Genomic DNA, 13,290 nt, shown 5'->3' on the forward strand with positions numbered 1-13,290 from the left:
GTTCATGCAGCTGGAAAACAGCAGGCCCAAGAGGCAAACCCAGGCAGCCTGGCTCAGGATTTGTGTCCTCAACCGCTGCCATCTATTATTATACATTATTTTATTTTCATGTAACAAGTGAGGTATTGTCTCCATTTTATGGATGAGGAAACTGAAACCGAGAAAAGTCGTATAAGTCAGCCGAGATGACTCAGCTTTTAAAAGACAGAGCCAAGAGTCAAACCTCGCTGTGCTAGCTAAAGTTCTCCACAACCTCAGGCCAGCTCTTGACAGATTAACATACCCACAGAGAGAGGACTTCAGACCCCAGGATGGGCTCTGCAGCTTGCGAATTTGAGCTTGGAGTTCGCCGTTGGTAGTAAGCATGATGAGAGTGTCAAAGTATAATTTGCAAAAAGCTGAAAACATGACTCTCATACAAATAAATAGCGAGCATGTGCTCAAGATTGATTTAACTCACCAATGAGGGAACCGGCAGAATGGCAAGATTCGTTTTTTAAAATATGGAATTGCAATTGTCACTGAAAGAAAAAAGGCTGCAGTTAAAATTGCTAAATTCAGTACGAAACTGATTGTGCTGTAAGGCAGCAAAACTATAACCTGTGGCGGTCATCTAGAGAAAATCGGGGCACTTCTACACAACAAGAATCACTTGCATCCTGAGTCTCCTACAACTTAATATCCACTTGGAGTCATGCGAGATCCTAACCAATACAAAAGAGAAGGCCTGGACAAAGGATCATATTTCTAGAGAACTAGAGAAGCCTCGAAAAGTCGGTTGGGTGGTGCTCCACGTAGTCATTCCTTTTCCTGACTCCAAGTTTGGGGTATTTTTTCTAGACATGGCCCTGAGCCAGGGCCCAGCCGTGGCTGTCCTGGCCTGGAGGGGCAGCACGATGTTTAGGATGAGAGACCCACCACCGGGTGCAAATGGGACCCCATCATTTTGTGAGCTTGGGCAAATCCCTCTACTCTCTGAGCCATATTTTTATCATCTGTAAAGAAGGTTGTTTTATTTTGCTTTTAATTGGGATAAAAATAGCCTCTCTTCGACCTCACAGAATTTTCACCAGGATCAACCGAGAATGGATGTAACAGGACTAGGACAGTCATTGCTCTGGCTTCTGATTTAAGGGGGCCCCGCCTTTGGCCTCAGCCCCTCGGCGTTAAGAGAGACTCTTGATGGAAAAACTCTTCATGTAGCAGGTGAAAAATGACAAAGCGCTCCGCTCTCTGTGATGCCCTGGCAAACACTGACGCATCCAAATAAATGAGCACGTGCTACCTGTGGGCCAGGCCCGTGAGACAAGGATTGCAAAAGTCTTTTTTTTTTTTTTTTTTTTGAGACAGAGTCTCGCTTTGTTGCCCAGGCTAGAGTGAGTGCCGTGGCATCAGCCTAGCTCACAGCAACCTCAAACTCCTGGGCTCGAGTGATCCTTCTGCCTCAGCCTCCCGAGTAGCTGGGACTACAGGCATACGCCACCATGCCCGGCTAATTTTTTATATATATATATATCAGTTGGCCAATTAATTTCTTTCTATTTATAGTAGAGACGGGGTCTCGCTCTTGCTCAGGCTGGCTTTGAACTCCTGACCTTGAGCAATCCGCCCTCCTCGGCCTCCCAAGAGCTAGCGTGAGCCACAGCGCCCGGCGTGAGCCACAGCGCCCGGCCTGTAAAAGTCTTTGAAGACCGAAGTCACAGTAATGAGTCAGAACTGCTGTGTTTTTGACAATGATGCCTTGGAGGGACGCAGTGACCCTGTGTCATCTCATCGGCCATCCCACAGGGAGCTCAGAAGGGGACATATGTCACAGGCTTCATCAGCAATTGGCAAATTTTCCCTTTAAAGGGCCAGATGGTAAATATCTTTGGCTTAGCAGGCTACACACAGCCTCTGTGTTTACCCTTTAAAAAATTTTTGCATGTTTATAAGTTTGTTTTCTTACAACCTTTTGGAAATGTAAAAGCCATTCTTGGCTCCCTGGCTGTATGAAAATAAGCAGCGGGCTGGATTCGGCGCATGGGCTGCAGCCCCAGGTGTCGCCGGCTTATTCGTAAGCAGTGGAAAGAGCACAGGCTTTGGAGCCGAGGGCTGACTTTGAACCCCGCTGTCCTCACTTTCCAGCTGTGCGAGCTCGGACAGGCTCCTCACCCCTCTGAGCTTCGGTGTCCTTTCGGCAAAATCCGTGCACGAAATACTTGCTGCACATCTGCTATCTTGCCAAGCACAAAAGCAATGCTTATGAGGCTGAAATAAAATGAAAAAGTGAAAGGCACGCCAGCTATTGCATGAACCCTGGAGTGGTTTGGGCTGCCCTGGGCAGAAGAGCATGAAAGGGGCTCCAGTTCCACCGTGATGGCCTGGAATCAGGCTGGCTACATGACAAGCATCCTGAGGACTCATTTGGTGTGTCTGGGTGGGTCCCCAGCACCTGTATTTTTTAAAGGCTTCCTCCAGGAATCTGACCTGCAGCCAAGGTTGGGACCCCCAACAAGGCGTGTCCCACAGGTTTGTGGGTCCAGGAACCCATGCTCGAGGTGGTCTGAAACTGTCATTCGTGCAGACAGCATGGCCTCTCCCTGGCGGCCTCATTCCCACCCATGCCCAGCTAAACCTGGTGCCCTTCAAAGCAAAGCAAAAGCTTTTCACGAAAGGTGAAACTCGTGTTTAAGGCCCCAGCTTGAAAGACTTGCATGTCAAAATTAACGTGTTTTTATGAGAGCACAGAAATGGTAGCAGTCGCCACGGCCAGGTCTCCCGCTGCCACCATCCAAGGGAGGCAAGCTGGCATCTCGGAGCCAGGCCTGGCATAGACCCACTGTGTGATGCCAGCCCTGGCCCTGTTCAGAGATGCAGGCACTGAGCAGCTCAGAGACATCACCCGCCTGGCCCAAGGTCACAGGGTTAATAAATGATCTTGACAGAGAAGCGCAGTGAGTGTCCACTGAGGACAGTTTCTCCTGTGAATTATATTCCTGTACAGCAAGTCCTCAGCATCATGAATAGGATCTTGGAAACTGCAAACTTAAGCAAAACAACAGACAACAGGTCCTCAAATAATGTCATTTCATTCAGTGCGGTTTCATTATAATGATGAGAAAAAAATGGTCTCATCATACATCATTTGTTTAAAGTCACCGTTTCCAAGAACCTATCAACTGCGATAAGTGAGGACTGACTGTAATTTCATTAACACTTCCCTTTATGGCATTTTCTTTATGGCCAGAAAGTCAAAACAATGAGACATTTATGCAGAGGATTTTCAAGTGGAATTTTATTTTAATCTCAAATGCTCGAGGTTAACTCACGTAATTTAAGAGGCAAATTCCTCCTCCCACCTGGGGCGATTCTGAGCTGGAGATGCCCAGGTTGTCACTAATTCTATCCTTTACCCAATAATATGTTCCCAAAAGGACTGACTAAATGAAATAGTTACATGATGGGGATCTCTGGGTATGTTTTGGGGGTTTTTTTGGTTTGTTTTGTTTTTTTTGTAAACAGGAGAATTATTCTGCAGAGAGACTAATTTGCCTTTATTTGGTTTGCAAATTTGCATTTTGGCATATTGGGTTTTCTTCATTATGTCTGTAATTTTGGCTACTGTTTCTTTAGTGACAGTGTCCTAAATTCCTACAGATGGCATTCATACTGCGTGAACAAGGACTCTCTAGTACCTAAAAGAAAAGCAGCAAGTATTTCTTCGGTAGCTCTGTGCCAGTCACTGCCCAAGCAGATCATGTGCACTATTTCATTTATTGACCACAGAAACTCTGCCACACAACTTGTATCGTCCCCACTTTATGGATAAAGAAGCTGAGGTACAAGCTCTTAAATATGTGCAAGAGTAGAAATGGCATTTCTACCTAGCTCTGTCTGACTCCACGGCAAGTTTTCTTTCCAAGCCCAGAAGTATGAAGTTTTTCTCATCATTGAAAAACTGAGAAGGAGAAACTCCATCTTTCACCCCTCCATTCCCCAGCCCAAATGCCTTCAATAAATCTGAATGTCTAGGTCGACATGACAACATTTTATATTAACCCAGCCCCCCCCTTTGGCACAGAGGGAGAGGGGCTGGGTTGGACAAGCAGACTATAAGTGAGGCCAGCCTCTCCCTGAGCAACTGGAAGCCAGGACCAGCCTGTGCCAGTCAGTGCAGTACCCAAGCCCAGGTGAGCTGCAGAAGAGAGTTGCCCAGGCGTCCAAGTGCCCTGCTGAGCCTTGGCCCTGCCCTCTGCTGACTGAGCCTCAGTTTCCTCATCTGTAGAGTGGACCTGCTGCTACTGCCTGCATAGCAAGTGGTCAGGAGGGGCAGGGACCACCCTACCCACAAAACGGTCCTCACAGGACCCGTAATCATGACTTTCCTAATCAGTGGACACCCTCCCAGGCTTACCCTCCCTTCCCCTTACAGGGTGTAAGGGACTTCCCCCACACCCTGTAAGTCCGGAAGAACACTTTCTAAAATGGAAATTTCATTTCCAGGTTCTTACCTGAACACACCATTCCTGGGCCCCTGATTCTCCATTGCTTCTGGGGAAGTTGAGGCTATGGGGGGGGCGAGACAGCGCAGGAACGCACTTGGGGGCTCCCTGCTTCCCCAGAGGCCCTGCGGCACAGTGGGTGGCCCAGCCCCTCTCAGGGCATGGCACCTCCTGCCCATCACCGCTGCCCTTGGGTACCTGAGGAGTAGAAAGAGCTAGAAGCCAACTGACCTGGGCCTGGCTCCTTCCCCTGCTGCTGGCAGACTCTGGGACAAAGGCAGATCGCTAACCAACCTCTCTACCCTCAAATGGCTGCCAGCGAGATTAAAAGAAGGTAATTATGACAAGAGTCTGCTCCACGGATCAGTGATTCTCCCAATTCAGTGTCAGAATCACCTGGAAGGCTCGTGGCACAGGTGCCGGGCCCCACCCCAGAGTTTCTGACTCAGTGAGTTTGGGGTGGGGCCCCTAAGTTTGCATTCCCAGGTGATGCCGGCACTGCTGAACCATAGGCCACACTTTGAGAGTCATCGCCACAGATAACAGGTCACATCCTATTCCCATGTTGTCACTGCTGGTATCCACCCGGGCAGCAGGGAGGCCAGTTCGCCACCAGGCTGTGGGTCAGCCTTGCTGCGGATAGAAGGTGTCCCTGACCACAGCCCGCCTGTGCCGGGGGACACAGCTGCTGCTAGAGACCCAGGCCCTCCTCTGCCAACCACATCTTCATGTGCAAGAAGAGGGACCCCTGGCACAGGTGCAAAATGAGTGTCAACACTGGCAAAAGGTAACCTGCTGAGGAATCCCCAGAGGAGCTTTGGAAAAGTCTGAACCTGGCACCTCCACCACAGAGACTGACTCAGCAGGTGGCGGGGCAGGTGCAGCCGCCGCCATTTTCATAGGCGCCCAGGTGTCCCCGGAGCAGGTGCAGCAGGTGTGCTGGAGAAACCCTGCTCTCTCTCCTGCATCCGGGCGTGGAGGCAAAGGAAGAACGAAGTCTCGCAGCCCCGAGGCCTAACCTCAGCTGCTGCAGAAATCAGCTTCTAAGCCTCCTTAGATCCTTACGGAGCAAGGAGGGAAGATAAATAAGGAAATGAACAGCTAAATTAGATAGATGATTAGATGTTAAACCTTGAAGAAGAAACCCTCGTTAAAATTCTATTGCTCAACATTTCACTTCCAGTTTTTATTTCTAGGAATTAAAAATTATGTAAACCGCATAAAATAAATAAAACTTAAATAATCACAGCAAATAGACCATTTCATATTCAGCTTTCCCAATGACCAAATTACAGGCATTGCCCTGTTATTTTGTGCAATTCTTTGCTGTCTCACAGAGCAGTGCCTACCAACTGCAGATGTTCAATAAGAGGCTGGTGGCTGAATGAAGACTCCACATCTATTTTAAATGGTTCCCAAACTTACCTTGCAAACACAAATTGGGCGTTTTCTATGTTCCAAGGACTATCTTAGGAACAAGAAATTCCATGACAAATGGGCAGTTAGCTTATCTCCAACTTTTAGTTTTTATCAATTAATGATCTAATGCTGCTCCTGACGTTTTAAGGGGCAGTTCAAAGAATTGGCCTCTCCCTCCAGCCTCCATTCTTGCCTGAACATGAGTTGTGATAAAAGTTTTGTTCAGAGGAGCTCTTGCCCCATAGCGAAGGAAAGCAAGCCCACAGAAAGCTTTCAAACAGAGGGGCATGGCCAAATAAGCCCCCAGCTGTTCCCCAAAACCAGGCATGTCCCTAGAAGTGGGGATATGGCCACTTCCCACAGGGCCCTTGGAGATGGGAATTTATGGGAAATCCCCATAAATTTATGGGAAACAAAAAGCAAAATTAGGCCTGGCTCTTTCTAGATGGGGAGAGCTGGCATTTTCTAGGTACCAGACCAGCCATCTGTGTTTGTGCATCCTGGAAACTGCCCCTGGGCGGCCAAAACCCACACAAGCTGCATGTGGGTTAGGCAGTAGGACAGGGACAGGGAGAGCCCCTTGACCTAGGCAGGAAGAGGGCAGTAGCCCCAGTAGTTCTAGATCCTTCCAGACCCTCCAAGAGCAGAGCTGTTGGGTGTGACCCAAGTGAATTCCCAGGCAGAGTGTGGGGTCGGGGGGAGGCATTGGGGGACTCAGAGGCCATCCAGGGCTGCAATGACCCCCACTTGAGGCCCACACACGGTGCTCGCTTTATTATGAACAGACTTGCCTCACTAAACATTGAGTGTAAACCAGTCCACATTAGCAGTAAAAAAAAAAAAAAAAAAAAAAAAAGGGCAATCCTACTGGCATGTCCCCCAGACAAGCAGTACAGGCGCCTACCCCGGCCCTGCCCCACACACCCTCCCAGGGTCCAGGGCTTCCCAGCCTGGGATGCTGTCACCTAGCACATCCTAAAGGCTGTCACCAAATGGCCCTGTCATCCCTTCAGTCATCCTTTGTCAGAGCCATGAGATAAGAACCCTTTACTCTTTTATTACCCCTAATGTTTATCAGAATATTTGCCAGATTATACAGCTAATGTGTTCAAGGTAAAAAAAAAAATTCTAAACTCAAGAAAGTATAACTTTTTAAAAGAGATAGGATCTCATTATGTTGCCCAGGCTGGACTCAAACTCCTGGACTTAAGTGATCCTGTCACCTCAGCCTCCCGAGTACCCTGGACTATGAGTGTGCACAACCATGCCCAGCTTAAGAAACTATCATTTTAAAAAATCAACTTAAATTCTACCACACCGAGATCCACCATCGTTTTCTGCATGTGCTGTGTGTGTTTGTGTGTATGGTAGCACTTCCGCTGGGATCACGACATACATCCACTTCTTTCTTCCTCATAAGCACTGTCATCAGTTCAATTTGTGTCCCCCAGAAAATCATATTTTTAAGTCCTAACCTTTAGAACTTCAAAATGTGACTTTATTTGGAGAGAGTGTCTTTACGAAGATAATCAAGTTAAAGTGAGGTCTTTAGGGTGACCCTAAGCCAATATGACCAGTGTCCTTCTAGACAGAGGACACATGGACACAGACACATGCAGAGGGCCAACGATGAGAAAGGACATGAAGGGCAGATGGCATCTGTAAGCCAGAGACAGGCCAGGAGCAGATCCTTCCCTCACAGCCCTCAGAAGGAATCAACTGTGTCGACCCTTGATTGTGGACTTCCTGCCTCCGGAACCAGGAGCCAATAAATTTCTGTTGTTACCACGCCCAGCCTGTGAAGCTGTGTTAGGGCAGCCCCAGCACCTAACACAGGTGCCCTTTCAGCATACTCCTGGTCTCCGCTTACTTCTTGCACCTTATTTCCGATCCCTACGCCCTTGCCCTACGCCTGGATTTCACCCTTGGATGACACTGCATCTCTCATCCTGTCCCCAGTGGAGTCCTCACTCTTCACTCTGCACTTATGAACAGCTAAGGCCACGCCACTGCACAGCCTTTCTGGACCCGACATGGTGAGGGCCCCTGCAATTTTTAAGAATGGATCCAGATGGTCTCTTGTCTACTCTGTCTATTCTGGGTGATGGGACCAGAAAGCCTTCTGGAAACCCCCAGGTTGCATCCTGACGTGGTCCACATCTAGCCCCACACTAGGCCTCGAATTTCTTGAGAGAAGACAAAGGCGGTGGAGAGGTTGGTGGGAAGGTGTTCCCAGCTGCTAAGAACAGAGGAGAGGAAATGTCCAGAAGCCGTCATCAGGGTTTCAAATACTCCTAAATGGAACTGAATTAAGTACCAGGCCAGCCGAGCCGCTGTCCAGGTTGCCAATCTGCTAAAGCACCAAAACATCCTGAACTAAGTCAGAAATTCAGAGCCAGTTAGCTCCAGCCTCCAACTCCTTATTTGGTTGGTTAAAAGGAAAATGAAATCAACAGCATTCACTGGAAGACATGAGAAAGGAAAGTCCTTCCTGCTCTGACACGGTTCTCCGGAGCCTCTCGGTGGCCCACGTGAGGAACACGCCCTGGACACTCACCAGGGACACCAGCAGGGACCTGGCGGGCCGGTGTCAGTCAGGGGGACATGAGAAAATGAAGAATGCCTGTCGCAGTGCCATTCTCAGGATGTCATTATCCAAGTTTTAAATCCTGCCTCCCAGGAGGTTATTATCAGCTCAGAAAATCACAAAAGATGCCAGAAAAGAAAACTAAAATTGTGAAAGTCAGTTTATAAAAAGAGAGAACTTTTAAAACTGTACAAATAGACTTTGTAACTACTACCACGTTAATAGCTCTATCCTGGGTGAGTGCATGAGACCCATGACGTCGCCATACAAATGACAGAAAAATGTGCCATAAAAGACATTTTCAAATACGTTTAAAGGTAGTTTATATGGTGCATGTAGTAATCCATTATTCTGAGCATGAAGAAAAGTATAATGTTTTATTAAAAGGTAAATAGAATCTCTCCAGTCCTACTCTATGTCAATTTGGGAAAGCCTAGTAAGACATAGGACTACATAGTTTAGTCCGGAACTAAAAGCCAAAGTATTAAAATAAATATTGAACAAAAGCCAGAATTCACGGGCGTAGATAAACTACTGGGATACAAAAATAAACCTGAAGTTTTGAGAGGAAATATGCAAACATCAATAATACATCTGAATGCTGCACAGTTCATACTACACACTGTTTCACAGGTCAGCTGGGATATGCAACCAGGAGAGGTGTTGGCTGTTGATTCCCTGACTTAAGCGATCTCCCAAACCACAGGGGCAGGAAGCCTGGAAGCGCTTCTCGGAGCCCTTGGCTAGCAGGCTTCAGAGGGGACGCTACCCACATGGGGCGATCACTTGTCCTGAGGATGCAGGAGAGAAGGAGAAGCCACCGTTTCGGAGGCAGGACAGGCAGACCCGCAGCAGCAGGGCAGCTCCTGGGAAGCTGTGCATGTGGTTTGGAGAATCAGCCACTCTGGTGCAATGGGAAGCTGGGGCCACTCATGGCCACTTCCCTGGGATCTCTGACCTTCCAGATTTGAAAGAGGCCTTTCTGACCCTTCCTGCTCTTGTCAGGTTGTGAATGCCTCAAATTCCCTGCATTCGACCTCTTCCTCCTCTTCATGCACAAGAATGGCTTCTGTTCGTCTGACCAAACCCTGACTGATGCGGGCGTGTGCATGCTCGGTCAAAGCTCATTGATGCTACTCAAGTTCAGGGACGACACAGTTATGTTGAAGTAGGCATTTGAGTATTTGGCCTTCCAAAGGTGGAAGACAAAGCCAAGCAGATCTTGGCTAAAAATCAAGGCCAAAGCCACATTCCTGTGCATGCCTATGACTGCCCAGCCAGTGCACCCACAGGTCTTAGTCTGACTTTAACCTTCAGCGAGACTGCTCAGTCTTCATAAACAGTCCAGCCTGTTTGTTTTTGGCTGAGATGAAATCAGCATAGTGAGGTAATATGATAATCCTGCAGGCCTGAGGGGTGCCTGTGCCCACATGTAACGATGTTACGCAACATGAGAAATGGAGCCATTTCCAAGGCATCAGGTCAGGTAGTTGGAGTCTTTCAACAGGTGAAGGTAGGCAAGTGGCGACTGGGTAGAAATGAACAATAAAATGCAATAAAATCCTTTGGGTGCAAAAGATGGGACCCCTCTGAATCAAGGGATAGGGACATGGGGAAGGAGGACAGCTCAGAGGCAATGAGACCAAAAACCTACTATGTACCCAGGGTTGTGCTAGGCCAGCGGTTCTCAAACTTTTTTGGTCCAGGGACCCCTTTTCACACTTAAAAAGTATTGAGGGTCCGAGAGAACTTTTGTTTTTATCTATTGACATTTGCCATTTTATAAATAGAAACTGAGAACATTTTTAAAACAAAAACACACAGCACACATTCCAGTAGCTCTCAGAGCCAGTGGCCTTTCGAAAAATCCACTATACCCTCATGAGAAAATGAGAGTGAAAAGGGCAAATAACATCTTGATATTTTCATGAAAATACTGTTGACCTTGCAGCCACCCTGAAAGAGTCTTGGGGACTCCTGGACCACACTTACCTGCCATGCTAGGCTGTTGTGCATAATCCAGCCCACTTAATTCTCTTAGCATCCTGAAATGTGTGTGATTACTATTTCCATTTTACAGAGGGAGAAACTGAGGATCAGAAAGACCTAGTAACTTGGCGGAGGTGACCCAGTTACTAAACAGCAGACCTGGATTCAACACTGCGCTCTCTCTGCCTCTAGAGCCTGCATTTGAGCAGAGGACTTGGCCATGGGAGGGCGGGGCCCAGGAGGAGAGTAGCTGGAGACTCTTTAGGCTGTAGTGGGAAGAAAGGACCTTCCCACCAGGGAGCTGACCAGCCACGAGGGGAACCGGAGCACCGGGCTCAGCTCTCATCTGCAAACATGCAGAACGGGCACAAACTCCTGACGCTGTGGTCTAGGGGAGGCAGGCAGCCCGGCGTGGTAGGAAGAGCAGCAGAGTGGAGACCTGCTGCCAGCGTGGGCTTTGCCTTGTGTTGGGGTTGCCCAGGCACCCCTGCGGGGCGAGGCTGGAGGGTGAGGCTGGAGATCCCCTCCCCGGCCCTGAGCTCTCAGTCCTGCATCTGGACCGGAATCTCAGGGTCACCTGGTCAGCTGAGGTTGGGAGACAGGACTACATAGCCTGAGAAGGAAAATAGCTCTATTCCCACTAACCCGCATGGGCGAAGGATCAGGCCAGAGAATCTGGGGCCTTTTTCCAGGACCATAATAGGTGATTTCACTCCAAAGCCTGCCAGTGGGAGTATCAGTTTAAATCCACCGAGAGCGAGTTTTATATTAGAACAGCATTCCATAGCTACTGCCGGCCTTCTGCTGGGGAGCTCTGTTTCCAATCTCGGAGATGTCAAACAATTTTAAAGGCGCAGAAGCTCAGTCTTCTTACCCAGCCAGGCAGGCAACGGGAGATGGCATGTGGCCACCAGCATTCCCACGGCCAATGCTCAAGGCAGCTTCAGGTGGCCCCCACCCCAGCCCCGACCCCAGACTCTGGTCTCTGTTCTGCTTCCCAGCTTCGAGACGGACTGGAGGAACATCTGGCCCCGAAATTGGGGGTGCCCGTAGCTACACAGTCAGACCCTCTTATGGAGCGTGTGACCGTCCACGCCCTCGGGCATGCCTGCATTTGCTTATTCAGACACCTAGCTCCTGGGCACACTGTCTGGAATCACAGGCCCCTGCCAGGTGCCCTGTGGCCCACGTTCCCGGCCAGCCGGGCATGCCCTGCGTGCTGCCTCCCGGGCAGGCACAGCCACACTCGGCAACAAAAACAACACTAACAATGGGTCGCATTGTGCCGCTCTTCGTACTCTGCCTGCCCTGTCTTGCTGGAGCTCCACTAAGACCTTATGAGGTCTTCAGGTGACAGCCCTTGTCCTTCTCTTTACAGAAGAGGAAGGCGAGGCTTGGCGGGTGAGGGATATCTGAGGTCGCTCCATGGGAGAGCTGGCACTAGGTCGCAGGTCTCTCCATCGCCACCCAGGGCTCTGCTGTGCGGTGTTTCGGGGTGAGGTGCGGAGCAGGAAAGGCACAGGGCACTGGAGCCGGGATCCAGAGAGCCCAGGGCCCCACCTGCCTTTGTCTCCGCACTGGTGGCCCACCAGCCCTGAGTCCTCGAGGAATGGTTCTTCGGGCTTAGAAACACACGAATCAGCACTTTCAATCAGCTGAGCCGTCTGTTCATTTCCATTCTCTCTCCTCAGCTTACATTTAATTATTAAATTTAAACCTAAATGGAGAGGTTTAAAATTAATATTTACATTTCTCTTTCAGTTTAAACGGCTCTTCCATGCTCAGTACCCCCTAGTTTCGGGGTCCGGAGACTGCCTTTGGTAATCCCAGGAGCACCGGCGGGGCATGGCAACTCCGAAATCCTTGTTGGGATGCGGTGGCGGCCCTCAGCAGGTTGTTGGATGATGGGCCCCATGAGGAGGAGGCCCCTCCAGCATTGCAGCCATGACGGGCTAGGCCTGCGTCCTGCCTTCCTGGGCTTGGGTCATGATGGGAAAAGGGGCTAACCCCACTTTGGGGACCCAAGGGAAACGCCTTCCTTGGTGAAGCCACCTCTGTGACACAGCTATTTGCCCAGACCAGGTGGTTAACTTTCAGGTGGTCCTGCCAGCCTCAGGCCTGGGTCACCTCCAGGGGCCCCTTCCCATTCTGCAGTCGTGGGAAGCAAGCCTGGGACTACCCTGAGCCTTTGCGCTTAACGGGGCTGTCAGCTGTTGGTGGGCAAATGGCGCCCGGGGGCAGGCGGCAGGGGCCGGCCAGGCCACCCGAGGGAGCCACCTGAGGCTTCAGGTCCAGGTGCGGCCCCTTCTGACTCCTCACTCAGAGGGACAGCGTGGAGGGAGGGAGGCTCACCTGCAGCCCGGCTGAGGACGTGGACGCGGCGTGGAGTCTGCGCTGTCAGGGAAGACGGACGGTGTGTCCTGGAGCAGCAGAGAGGACCCTCGAGCCAAAGGCAGTAGCACGCCTCTCTGGGCTGCCTGGCTCTCCCCAGCAGTGACAGGACTCCGAGGCAGACTGTGGGGTGGAGGTGCACTCACATGGCACTCGGGGCTTCTTAGGGGCTTCTTGCTTCTCATAAAATGCATCTCGGTCTACCCTGTGCTCAGGCTGCTCCCTGTGCCCCAAGAGGTCCCTTGGAGCCACTCTCTTGAGCTGGACAGCGAACTGGAGGATGACTCCAACTCGCCAGGGGAGGCCAGCTCCTCCCGTCCCCTGCTGGGAAGAGTCCCTGGGAGTGTAAGGAGAGCCCCTCTACCGAGCAGACGCCTAGAGTCTACACTGGGAGGGCCAACCTTCCCCTTGACGGCGGTT

This window comes from Microcebus murinus, chromosome 6 (assembly GCF_040939455.1).
Source record: "Microcebus murinus isolate Inina chromosome 6, M.murinus_Inina_mat1.0, whole genome shotgun sequence".
Classification (NCBI taxonomy): domain Eukaryota; kingdom Metazoa; phylum Chordata; class Mammalia; order Primates; family Cheirogaleidae; genus Microcebus; species Microcebus murinus.